The sequence below is a fragment of the Ochotona curzoniae genome, unplaced genomic scaffold, assembly GCF_017591425.1.
Source record: "Ochotona curzoniae isolate NIBS_2020 unplaced genomic scaffold, NIBS_Ocur_1.0 scaffold_1852, whole genome shotgun sequence".
NCBI classification, from domain to species: Eukaryota; Metazoa; Chordata; class Mammalia; order Lagomorpha; family Ochotonidae; genus Ochotona; species Ochotona curzoniae.
Window position 1 is genome coordinate 17,960,220 of NW_024467087.1, and position 14,248 is coordinate 17,974,467.

Genomic DNA, 14,248 nt, shown 5'->3' on the forward strand with positions numbered 1-14,248 from the left:
GAAATGATAATCTGGAGTTTTTATTTTACCATCTTGCTAGTGTTATTATTATTATGCAATATTGATAAACATATTACTTTGTAAGACACAATTAAATGTGTATTGGGCATTACCAGGACCAAAGCATTGAATTTAGTATTTTATATAAATAAGTTCATGAACTCCTAATAACCCTGTGATATAAGGTCTATGCAAATTTTACAGATTATGTTTCAGAAAAGTTTTTTTTTTTAATACTTGACCACAAAAAATATAAGAGATTCTAGAATCCAGACATGTGAAATTACAAAACACATCACCACCTCATGGGATAATTTAGTATGAAATGTCAGCTCACATAAGTTTACCAGGTTTCTTTTTTTTTTTTTTAAGATTTACTTTCATTGGGAAGTCAGATATACAGAGAGGAGGAGAGACAGAGGAATATCTTCTGTCCCCTGATTCACGTCCCAAGTGGCTGCAATAGCTGGAATTGAGCCAATCCGAAGCCAGGAACCGGGTTTCCCACATAGTTGCAGGGTCCCAAAGTTTTGGGGCATCTTTCACTGCTTTCCCAGGTCACAAGCAAGGAACTGGATGGAAAATGGGGTTGCAAGGATTAGAACCGGCGCCCATACTGGATCCTGGCATGTGCAAGGTCAGGACTGTAGCCTCTAGGCTATGGCACAGATCCCTACCAGGTTTCTTTAAGGAATAATAATACAATGTTGATGGTGCTTTTGTTGTTATTTGGTAGTTACAAGGATGATTCATGAGATAGTGCCTCATATATTAGTACTACTGTGATTTGTTGTTCCAAGCTCAGAGACCTACCATTTCTAGGCTGAGAATGTTTTGACACATAATGCTTTGTCCTTAAACAGGCTTGCTGTTAGAAGTGTGAGAAATTGTGGTGTTTGTAGGTGAAGAACAAAGGTTAAACGATGTCAGGTATCCAATTAATCATCAACATGCTTGGAAGGTTTAACCTGGAGGTTAAGAAGTGATTTCTTGCTAACTTAGTTACATGGATTCATTTTTTTTTTTTTAAGATTTATTTTTATTATTTTTTTTCATTGGAAAGGCGGATATACAGAGAGGAGAGACAGAGAGGAAGATCTTCCGTCCGATGATTCACTCCCCAAGTGAGCGCAACGGGCCGATACTATGCCAATCCGAAGCCAGGAGCCTCTTCCGGGTCTCCCACGCGGGTGCAGGTTCCCAAAGCTTTGGGCCGTCCTCGACTGCTTTCCCAGGCCACAAGCAGGGAGCTGGAAGGGAAGCGGGGCTGCCGGGATTAGAACCGGCGCCCATATGGGATCCCGGGCGTGCAAGGCGAGGACCTTTAACCACTTGCGCCACCGCGCCGGGCCCGGATTCATTTTTAAATGTATCCATTATGAGAGTTGATATCTACGAGATGGAAGAAGGTATGCAAATCATAAATGGCATAATGGTGATCTCCATGTGCCTGTAATTCAGTGTCTTAAAAAGTTTGGATACATAATATATGCATTTATGAGCTTATTAAAATGTGTCCTCTTCCAAATAATCTCTAGTCTTAAAAAAGTAAGTTACCCCAACCCCCAAATTGCATACTATTAATCAAACACCATATTTGATTTAACTTTCATTAAGTTGGTTGGCATTACAAACTGATGACACTACAAATTTTTGAATAATTATATTATTAAAGATGAGTTGCATATCGCTACAAAAGTTTTGGCAAGTAGTTTAATTTTGGAATAAGCAGTACCGTTTAATGAGCTAGGCCAGCATTTCTTAAAGCATGCTGCCTGGATCACTAATTTCATGGGTTGCTAATAAGCATTACACGGGGAAAATATAGCTCTACAAAGTTATTTTCTGTTTTAACAGGTTTCTTTTCCTTCAACATCACTCAAAGCTCTAGTATATTAATGTTCCTTGTAAATCTCTAAGAAAATAATTTACCCCACATTGTTTCATAAATTTACCTGTTTGTATCAACATTTGTTTCACAAAGAGGTATTTGGGTTCTACCTGGTTTAAAGCAATGTTAAAAGTAGAAGAGGATAAGCATAGGGGTGTAGAAAGACAAAACTAAATAAACAGGTGACAATCATTCTGGAAGTAACAGTTGCTAACACAATGCTTAAAATACACATGTATTTGTAAATATCAATAAAAAGAAATGAACAGTGAATACCTGGCTATAATTAATCACTCTTTTTTAGTGATTAGAGAATTATTTTTTATAAAATCAAAGTCCTTTGATAATAAGAGAGGAAAAAGTTTGGTGTTATTGTTATATGTTCCCAAGTCTAATTCTGCATCTATGTGCCTCAGGCGAATTAACAACCCTGATAAATCATCCTTAGCCTTAGTTTATCTCCTAAATGGAGATAATATTATCTAATTTTCAATGTTCCATAGTAATTTATTTAATTCACTTTAAAGACACTGAGACAGAAGCGTGCACACACACACACACACACACACGGTTGTGGGTGGGAGAGAGAGTTCTTACCCATGGATTCATTCTCAAAATACCTATAATGAGCAGAGCTTGACCAGACAGAAGCTAGGAGTCAGCAACTCAATCTCCATGTTCCATGGGTGTGGTTGAAACCCAACTGCATGCGCCATCACCATTTTCTTCCTATGGATTACATTAGCAGGAAGCAGGAACGATTGACTATGAGCAAATTTTCTCAATTGATTTATAAAGTACAGAAAGAGAGGTTTATAATGGCAAAGAAGGCAGACTGTTAACTAGGATGGCACAAGCACAACTACAATTTTAGTTTTTGTCTAATTTGGACAACAGCCTCAATATATCATAGTTAATGCACTCTGGAGATTTCAACATTTCCAAAGGTGGCCATACAACTCAGTGCTTACTGAGTATCCAGTATATATTTCAGAAAAGGAAGAGGTTGGCATTTTACCCAAATGCCACCAATCATAACTAAATATGCAAACAAGAGAGAATGCTGAAAACAATGACCAGTGGTACCACATTCTGTGTGGATTTTTTTTTTTCTGGCCAGTATGTCATTTTAGCTGTTTTATCAATCGTGGCTTGTGATTTATTAGCCTATATTTTTTCACTTTTAAACATTTCAACTCCGTTGTGCATCTGATGCTTTCATTAAGGTAGACAATGAGCTATAGGTCATCAATGTAAGGTATTAGATTTATATGTAAGGTGTTAGATTCATTAACATGGTTCTTCCAAGATACCCTTACCTCAAAGACTGGGTCCGAGCTTAGCTTTATCTAAAATTTAAACTATTTTAAACTATGTCAAACTATTCTAAACTATGATAAACTATAATAGCAATGTAGGTTATTATCTATTTTGTACCACAGATGTTTCCAAAATCTGAAAGTAATGGCATTTGATAGAGTAAACTTAGCTGTCACTTTGTCTCCATAAACAGAAGATAAATGTTGGAAATTGCAATTCTGGAAACTTGATTTCTTCAAGATAGGAAGTCTTTCAGCATAGAAACAATACTTTATTTCACATTTCTTTGATTAGAAATGTAAAATGAACTTATTAGGGTTCTCTAAATCCAACAGGAAATGATATTCAGAATCTTGACTCGCAGTTGATAAAGTGTTACATGAAATATTTTGGAAACATGTTTCTTTTGGGGAAGTTCAGATCATATTCTAAAACCTGAAATTATATTTTAAATTCTGGCATTAAGACAATGTAATAACTGAGAAAATAACAGGGGGTTATGGCAATGCTGATTCTGTTCTGTTCCTTAAAATCAAGGTCAGCTACTTGGGCTCTTTTTGTGATCATTGATTGTAGTGTGCATAGATTGTGCATTGCACATTGATTGTACTGTGCATGGATACTTCATGTACTTTGAGGAGTTTATGTTATATGATAAAATGTGAAAGAGAAATATCTAACTGGGCTTTAGGAAAGCAAGGTAAGTTTACCTACTAATTATCCCAAGGCCAACTTCTAAAAACACAGCCAATTGACAATACAAAAGGAACTTGGTTTTCCATATTTTCCTAAGAGATGAGTCATGTTATGTTAGAGTTTAACTATCTTAAGATGAATAAAAAGAGTTTATTTATCAGTGTATTGGTGTTAATATCTTTTGAAAATGTAGTTATTTTTAAATTGCTATAATTTAGCTTTATGAGCTATGTGAATTTTTCAGGTATAGTGTTAATAATTGGCAGGGGAACAATATCAATGACTGTGGATTAGATCCCTATTTTCATCTTTCTACTAAAAACAACAATTAGGCAGCTATCTGTGAACAAAAATAGCCTTGAAGAGCTCAGGAGTACACTTAACAATGTGCAGCGTAATGGAGCACAAAAAGGAAAGAAATGTTACATTAAATCAGCAGCAAGAACAGCTTCATTTTTACCTGCATCACCATGTCTTTCAGCTCAGCATTTCTCACGGTTGAGAGGCAGCTCCCCAGTTTGTTAGCCGCACTCACAATGGAAGAGAAACCAGTTTCTATGATCCATTCCTTCAAGAGTAGGGATGACCACCACAGATCCCCCTAATGTTTTCCCTGCCTTTAGCACATTTTTTTTTTCCACCTTTAGAGTTCAGCTGCTTAAAGCCACTCTCTTTGTCTCCTCTCTTAGAACATGCTGCATTCATAGCTCCTGAAGGTACTGTGACTGAAGAATCTAGCACAGCTGCCTTAGAAATACCTACAAATGGTGCTATTCCATGCTACCAGCATGAATCCCCACAGGGACGGCCAGGCCTGACCTCCGCTACTACTGCTAACTCCTACCACCATGAAGGCACCTCTAAGTGTCCCCTGAAACCATAGTACATGCTGTCAGAAGCAACCTCTACAGAGGCTCAGACACATGCAGCCAGGCTCAACTCCCATTGGTAACCCCCACTAAGACAGTGGCACATGTGCATGCCAGTAGTTCTATTCTCAATATCAGCGCGGGCACATTCAGCAAGCTTCATTCCTAATGTAGATCTTTACTTTCACATGGGCAGATGGCTTTTGCTGTTACGCACATGCATTATATTAGTTCCAGTTCCAGAAATGTTTGGAGATATATATCTGATCCTCATTACCATACTTGTGTCCATGGCTGGTACCCAACAACAATGTGCCTTCAATTCACCAGCCTCAACTGTCGTTGTAATGTATGCACCTTTTTTGAAAATAAGTTGAGCATGTGCACAATGGTGAGCTCAGTTCCACGGCTGTTGACCCTCACCCCTCTCTAGCTAAAACCTATTATAGACCACGGAGAATTCCAACAGCACTCACACACACTGTGCACTCTTTGTAGCTCTTATCATCAAAACCATCCTCCTAGCCAATTTCACTGGTGCCAGAAGACTGAGCCAGTTAAACATCAGACATTCCTGGACACAGAGCTGCCAGCTGCCTCTGAATTCACAGCATGCTAGAAGGTGATTCACATATAAGGGTATTTCCTCTCAAAAAAAAAAAAGCTAAGAAATCTGTAAATAGTAATTGCTTCCTCAAAGACAAAATCATCTGTGCAAGGCTAGAAAAAAAAAGCATGAATGAGAAACTCATATCACCTGCTTTGAATAATCAACTCCAAGAAAATAGAGGTCCACACATTGCCAGATTAAACAAATCAAAGCAGTTGCTCTAAAGAGTTTAATAAATCGATGTGAAAGCAAAGATAAACAATTTAGTTGGAAAATTCACAATAAAATTACAAATTCAACAAAGAAATAAGGAATTGTTTAAAATAATGAAAGATTTTGCAACAGAAAATCTGATACCTAGACTACTATGCAATAAAGAGTTTGAAAAGTAGATTCAATCAAACTGAAGAAAAAGGCATAAAGAAGGGATATAGAATGTATTGAATTTGAAGAGAGACAATATTTTCACTCCCAAATTCTCACCAAGAATAAAGGGGCAGTAAGCCCTATGAATCGAACTTGAGGACATCCTGCTGAGTGAAATAAACCAGACAGAGAAAGACAAACACTGGATGTTCTCCATTGCAGGTGAGAGCTGAAACAAAAATAATACACAAAAATGATTACTAGAGCCTGGGAGAAGTAGGAAGAGATCGGATAAAAAATGGGAAAGATGAATGTGACTCATTAATTACTGCAAATATACTAATATAAAGTATTAGTAACACATGAATTATGATAAAGGACATATGAGGTCTAAATTACTACTGATTCACAAATTTAAGTTTGTAAATCGTAAATCTAAAACCATTCTGAAATGATTTTTCTTTATTTCTATCTTAAAGTGAACAAATTTCATGCATTTCATAATACAGTTTTAAGAGCATAGTGATACTCCCCAACCTATCTTCCCTATCTCCCTCACTCTGTGTCTACTCTCTTTTCCATTTTTTCTTTGTTTCCAGTAACATATCTTCAATTTGTTTTCTAATCACAAGCTTAAGCAATCACTAAATAAGGAATTTATCAAACAGTAAGGACAAAAACTACTGCTCCTGACAAGTACAGAGAAGGACTACAAACAATAATCAATCTCAAAATGTCAATAATGCTTTACAGTTTTGTTGTATTCTATGTATTAGTCAGTACAAAACAGGTAAAACATATGAAATAAGACACTCAAAAAAAGAAAAAAGACAATGGTTGAAATTTTACAAATTATATTGTACATTCAAGTACAAAATGTTCAAAATTTCCTAAATATAATCAATCTAAAGAATCAATTGCAAGGTGAAATATATTCAAATTACCAAAGTAAAAGCTAAATTACAATGATGAAAGCTTCAGTGAAAAATAAATATATCTGTACAAGGAGGATCAAGTAAACTAAGCAAGGTATTCATCAGCAGAAATATTGAAGGCCAGTAAACAATTCAAACCTGTCAAGCAGGAACAGTTAGCCAGTAAAATGGTTCTTGGAAAGCAGAAAGTACACAAGACTTTCCTGAAAATAGAAATGAAAGACAAGAAATGCCAAATGATGTTCTTCAAGTGAAAGGAAACGATGCTAACTAATAATATGAAACATATGAACCTCTAAACTTCACCGGTCAAAGTAAATCCGAAATGTGAACAAGAACAAACTAATGTTGTCACAGAGGCATGTTAATCAAGTCTTAACAGACTCAGTTAATTTAAATTTTGTCAAATATATGCTTTAACCACAAAGACATAAAGCTGAAATACTGGAAAAAATAATAAGTTGAAATTAGACAATATGTTCCTTAAAAAACAATAACTTGACGAAGATTGCAAAAAAAAAAAAACACTTTGAGACAAATATGAGTGGAAAGACAACATACCAGAACTTATGAAATGTACAAAAACAATTGTAAAACGGAAGTTCATGGTGAGAAACATCTAGATAAAAATTATCTAAAATAAGCAAACTGGTTTTACACCATAAGAAACCAGAAAAATTAAAAAGTAAATTCATCAGTATTATTAGAAGGGAAATGAAAAGCCAGTAAGAAATAAATCAAATGGAGTCTAGCAAAACATAGAAAGGATGAGTAAACCAAGAGTTTATTTTTGAAAATAAAAGCAAAAATGAACAACTTATACATAAATTATCCAGGAAAGAAATCCTTTCCAAACTCATTTTATAACGCTAGAATTACACTGCTGTCAAAGATACTACAAAGAAGCAAAATTATTTCACAATTTCCTTGAAAAACACAGATGCAAAATCTTCAGGAAAATAGTAACAAACCAAATTTAATAACACATTCAAAGTATATTGCACCGTTTAATCAGGTGGGAACTATTCTTGGAATATAAAGATGGCCCAAATACAATCCAACCAATATGATGCTCCACCTAAACAAAAATATGCTTAATAACATATGATCATTTTATTAGATCCAGAAATAGCAATTTACAAAATCAAACATTCTTTCATGATTAAACAAAATGCTCAACAAAATTAAGCATATGAGAGTACCACAACATAATTAAGCACATACATGACATGTTACATTCATGCAGAATAATGAAAAGATGAAAGCTTTTCCTCTAAGGTAAAGCACAAAATAAACATGTCCAGGTTCACTTACTTTTACTAACCACTTTCTTCTTGTTGTTCTTTTTAATTGGAAAGTCAGATATACAGAAAGGACAGAGAGGAACATTCATCCGCAGGTTCACTCCCCAGGTGGCCTCAATGACGGGCTGAGCTGATCTGAAGACAGGAGCCAGGAGCTTCTTCTGGGTCTCCCACAGGGATACAGGGTCCCAAGGCTTTGGGCTGTCCTCTACTGCTTTCCCAGGCCACAAGCAGGGGGCTAGATGGGAAGTGGGGCTGCTGGGATTAGAACTGGCACCCAAATGGCATCCTGAGCCTGTTAGGCAGACTTTAACCACAAGGCTACCACGCTGAGCCCACTAACCACTCTTTTAATGAAAGTCCAAGCACAGAAATGATACAGGAAAAAAAATGTATCTAAATTGGTAAGCAGGAAATGGATTTGCCTCTCTGCCCGGGTGAAATAATCTCTTGTAATTTAGAATCACCAGAGCCGGGCAAGCCTGGTGAGGGAAGGTGCCAGACAACACCATGCCACCAGCCTATGCCACCTCCCTGTAGGAAGCCCCCAGAGCTGTAGGGCAGAGGAAAGGACTGGCCCTTTGCCTGGGGAAGGGCGTCTGAGGAGGTGTGTAAAGCAAGTTACCAAGAGAGTGTTTGACAGGCATGGGATTACTTTACAGGTCTTTCACTGACCAGGCCATTACATTCACAGGTAAGCAAGAGAATCCTGACAAGGTGGCTTAGAAAAAGGAAACCAGAGGGTATGTCTGAGTCAGGCCAAGGCACCTGCCTACCATGGGAGACCTGGGCTGGACTAAATAGAATTGCCCCATTCTGCCTGTCATGTAGGGCTGATAAAATATTTAGGACAAATAAAAGACAAAATAATGCAGGAAGCAAAATATTTATACAGAGAAAACTATAAAATATTGATGAAATCAATTTCACAATATTGTAAGATTGAATACTGCCAAAACATGCACGATACCCATCATCACTGTTATAATGTAATCACACACTATCACAAATCCAATGGAATTTTTTCACAGAAATAATGAGAGAACGAGCATGGTGCAATTAGTTAAGGAGTCAGTTTGGACGCCCACCTGTCATATTGGAGTGTCTGGATGTGAGGGTCACCTTTGCTTACAGTACAGATTCCTATTAATATGCACCCTGCGCAGTTGCAGATGATGGCTTTAAGTTGCTAGGTCCCTGCATCTCATGTGGAGGACACAGATGGAGTTTCCAGTTGCTGGCATTTCCTCACCCTGTGATATGCTGTTATTTGAGAATGAACAAGAAACAAAATCTCCTTTTCTCTCTCACACTCATCTTTCTCCATAAAGATATTAAGCATCTCTAAAAATAGATAAAATAACCTTAAACAAGAAAAAGCTATAAGCAACATACTTTTTAATTTAAACTTGTTTAAAAGCCACAGTAATAAAAAAAATCTTTTATATTGATGACAGGAATGCATTCTAGCTCATCCATTGTGGAAACAGTGTAAAGTTCCTCAAAAATTTACAACATAACTATTCTGTAAACTAACCATTTCATTTATAGGCATAATTATAGGTATATATTACATGAAGCAGCATTATTCTCTCAAAAATATGCTTGACTGATTGCAGTTTTCCACAATACCAAAGTTTGGAAACAACGTGTTTCACCCAGTGAGTTAATGGATAAGGTAGATATGCCTCTCTCGTTCGCTCACTCTCTCTTTCTATGAAATACTCTATATATGCATACAAATGTATATATGCACATATATCTATACACAGACAATAGGACATCTCTTAGTCTTAACACAGAAGGAACCCATACGATTTGTAATAACACAGATGAAATGGGAGCGTATTAAAGAGAAATAAGCCAAAACCAGAAAATTATTGCAGGCTCTTATTTCTATGCAGCATTTAAAAAGCTCAACAGAAAAAGAGAGTAGAGTGATGATTACCAAGCATTGGGGCAGAGAGAAAGGGAATATTTTGGTCAGAGTATGCAAACTTTCAGTTATAAGACTAAATTTTGGAAATGTAATGGGCAGAATAGTGATTATAATGGGAAAAGTTTTCAATTAGCAATAATCGTGCCTCGGATAAACCTCATTGGCTATGATATTGCCACTGCGCAAAGCTATTGATTGTAATGGATATAAGAATATTTCAGGAAATTTGTGGAAGAGTGAAATGAAAACTAAAGTTATTTTTATGCAAAACTACTTTGAAATGCATGCATTATATTTCCCAATAACTTATTGTATCATCAGTTATGAAATAGGCATTGCAAGAGATGTGTACTTATAATAAAAATGTTTATAAATATTTATTCGTTCTTATGTTACCTGAACCTCATAACTTTTATACTCTTATTAATTACCACATAATTATAGGTATATATTACATGAAGTAGCATTATTCTCTGAACCTCATTAGTAAATAGCACCTTTTCCTTTATTTAGTGAAGAGAAGCAGAACTCACTACGAATAGCAAATGACTGACATAAAAGTGTATTTCGTAGACCATAAATCATCTTGACTATGGGAATTTGTTTAGTATACCATCTGAGACAATTACTGCTTTAAATAATAAGCAGAAAACACAAGTTTGGCATGGCATAAGGAAAGAAAAACAGGTATTTTTGAGGTGAATCACTAACTGCAATCCATGGCTTCCATATTCATATTTTCAAGCCAAATCCCCCAACTTGATAGACAACTCAGCAATATTCCCATCTCATTGAAGCTATAGACATCCATTGCATAGGGACCGTAATCCAAACATTTTAGGAAGTTTAAGAGAAAAATTAATGATCAGAAGAGTAAAGTAGGTAAGTTATGATGCTTCATTTTTATCTGAAGTATCAGAATAATTTATTTTTGAAATTTTAAAAACTTGCCTGAAAATTTTATTTGTATAAAGTGAAGAAATTTCACATTTTTCACAACAAAAACATTTTCCATCATATATCCCTCTGAAATACAGGCAATTAAAGCAAAAATAATTGGTTATAAAAGAATATTTTTTCTACACAATCAAGGTAATATTTGAAAAAAAAACATAGATCATGTCACTTATGGAAAAGTTGGGGCATTTCTATTACAATCTGAAACCAATCAAGGATGCCCACTCTCACCACTGCTATTCAATATAGTTATGAAAGTTCTAGTAAGATTCATTAGCAAGGAAAATGAAATTAAAGAGACATAAATTTGAAATGAGAAAGTCAGCTATCACTGGGCATACTGTTTCAGTGCTAAAATTTTAAGTTGATTCTTTTTTTTTTTTTTATAATCATTACTTTCTTTTATGAATGCTTACCAGCATTAGATTCACTCCATCGAGGCTGTTAATATTCACCACTTTAAAGTTTAGTCTATAAATAACTTTCTGATAACATGTTAGAGTCGGTTTTGTCTTTACTTGGGAATTTGTCATATTTTTTCATTTTATTTTGATTTGATCTACCACATTTATTTCTTTTATTAATGATATTTTTTTTTCTATTGTGAACTATTAGATGCTGGCAAATATCCTGAAAATTTTCATTTTCTTTTGGGCGACAATTCATCAGGCTGGATTTCCACTACAAGCTCTATTAAAAGAGAGAGAGAGAGAGAGAGATGGTTTTCTACAGGTGATATTACAATTAACCTTTCCAATAATCTTTCAGTTTACTGTTCCTATGAGTCACTGATAGAGTTAATTCTGGTTGTGGAGAGTAATTTATATAACACATCCTGTGTCAAAGCCTTTCATTTCTTTGGGTGTGTTCCATGTTTCTGCAGCTTGGGACAGACCTTGGGATTTGTATCATTTCAAAAAATAGAAATCTAGGGCCTACTTCTCCAACTGCCCCATCTCTGGTGTTTTCCCCCACACTCTGCAGATCCCAGGGGTCCCTTAACTCTTCCTTTAGCAAGAGCTACAGAGTTTTTCTCAGACTTTCAGCCACCTGCATGGTGTGAATCAATCTGTTGTCAGGGAGAAGCAGTAACAGAATAGAAGGAAACAGAGGAAACAGAGATCATGCATCTTTCCTACACACACACATTGCAGAACAGCAACTCCTTTGTCTGGCTTCTTTATTATAAGAAATTGGGGATTTAGGTGCCTACAAACCCAAACATTGCAGTTCTGTGCAACTGGCACTGCTTTCGGAAAGGGTAAGAGACAAAACTCTTAAAAATGAAATTTTCTCCCGATTCTTGCATACTCTCTGACTGAAAGGAATGGTTCCTTTTGTTGGAATTATGGTCAGAAATAGATATTTTTGGTGAAATTTTGGCTGTCTGTACCCTCTGCATAATTCCACAATAGGATCTGTTTCCTAATTAAAGAACATCATCAAGGTGGAAAAACAAAAACAAAAACAAAAACAAACACCGAACTCATCCTCACTGGTGTTTTACAGATTTAATGTTCCTCTCCAAAGCTACACACGATATACTTTGCAGAGTCTCGCACTTTTTTCCGTATTTTACCCGTAGTTTTTATTTGTTGTCAGTTATGTCAGAGTTAGATTGTTGCAGGTTAACTTTATCTCACCCAGGAGTAGAAGTCTTCCCACTTTCTTCTTAATCAGAGAGGATTTATTCAAAAGCTAGTGTCTGTCAAGCACTTTTATATTAAACTGAAGAGCTCCTATTCCAGTTTTACAGGCTTGGAAACTATCAGCACTTTAATAAGATCTTCAGGTTGTCAGTAAGGAAGCTAGGATTTAAATATTGGTCTTTCAAATTCCAATGAGGTTCCCATTTTCTCTTAGAAGAGAACAGCATATTTTATAATTGTCAAAATATTAAAATATACGAAACTCAGATTTTAAATAATTTATCAACTGAGTGGAAATGTTGGTTTATGAATTGTAGTTGAAATGTCACAGTAATACTGAGTCTAGATGAACTTCATCTATTTGAACAGATTCTGGTCCATAAGGTGCCACTTAATGTCTCACGTACCTACTTGATCATCTCAAAATCTATCTTTTTACTCCCATGAAAAGATCAAGTTCTTTGGAAATCTGCTTTGTTTTTTATCTGCCCATAAATTTAAGCTTACTTCTCAACCTCCTGTTCGCCCCCTCCTTTATTCCAGCCCAGCTCCCCCCTCCTCTCTTCCCCTTGACGTTCTTCTATTGACCTAAATTCAGCCCGCAGGGAAATATAAGAATCCTTAAATTTCTTTCCAACTTTCAGAGTACATTTTCTTGGCAGAAAACGCTAACTCTTGTTTATATGGAAAATCATTTAGCCAGATGAATATTCCTGACCTATTCTATAAAGACAGGATTCATTTTGGCTTTTTTTTTGTGACTAATTCTTGTTTATTAAATTTGAGAAATAGATAATGAAATTGTCTATATTTTAAAATTTACATTTTTACTATTGAGATCTTAATTCAATTGTTTAAAATGTATTCAAACAATCTCATACAGCAGTGCACAAAATATTATTGGATACTTTACAGTTCCGAGAATTACCGCACAAGTGAACACCCATGTTACCACCACTGGGGTAAGAAGTAGCGAACTGCCAGAACACTGAGTCATTTAACTTTCAATATTTCTATTGAGACTGCTCTAATGTGTCAACTGTTATCTAATAAAACACCTTGTAAATACAATTCAATTCACTGCGATGAACTCTGAAGACAAATATGTATCTTTCCAATAGGTAACATGACGTCAGTATTCTCTTCTTGCCTTCCTGGCTTGACAGAGTGAATACAGGAGTAACTTGCTTTACCAATTCAATGCTGTCCTAAATCCTGTGTCAACGGATTTTCCCAATATACAGCATTCAAACACATCGACTGAAGGAATGGCACTATTTGAAAGTCGTTATGAGTCTTCTATAGCAGCAAAGATCATTTTTGAAATGGAATGACCTATCTAGATTCATTCACTTTCAATATGGACTTGAGTATTCTAAGTTTCTGTAATGTAGGGCATATATGTATATTTGCAACAGATAAGTCTCTTTAACAAAGTCTCTGGAAGCTTTGATGAAACTGGATTATACACATAACTAAAACCTGAGCTTGCAAGGTTTGATAAATACCTTGATAAAATGCCCTGCATTTTTTTCTTTCTTTCAAAAACTACTTGTTTTTGTTACTGAAGAGGTGACTCCCAGTATCTTTACTTAAAGCACTCGTAAACAAACTATCAAATTTAGAGACGTAGGACTGTATTTTTTTTCTTCCAAGCTTGCCTTCATTTATTTCAGTTACTATTTGAACATGCAGAACAAATTTAAATAACA

General features: G+C 35.6%; 1 pseudogene; it reads right to left on the reverse strand.

Annotated features, from left to right (window-relative positions):
* Nucleotides 1-9,995: 9,995 nt before the first annotated feature.
* Nucleotides 9,996-10,120, reverse strand: LOC121169617 (annotated as a pseudogene).
* Between the last annotated feature and the right edge of the window lie 4,128 nt (nucleotides 10,121-14,248).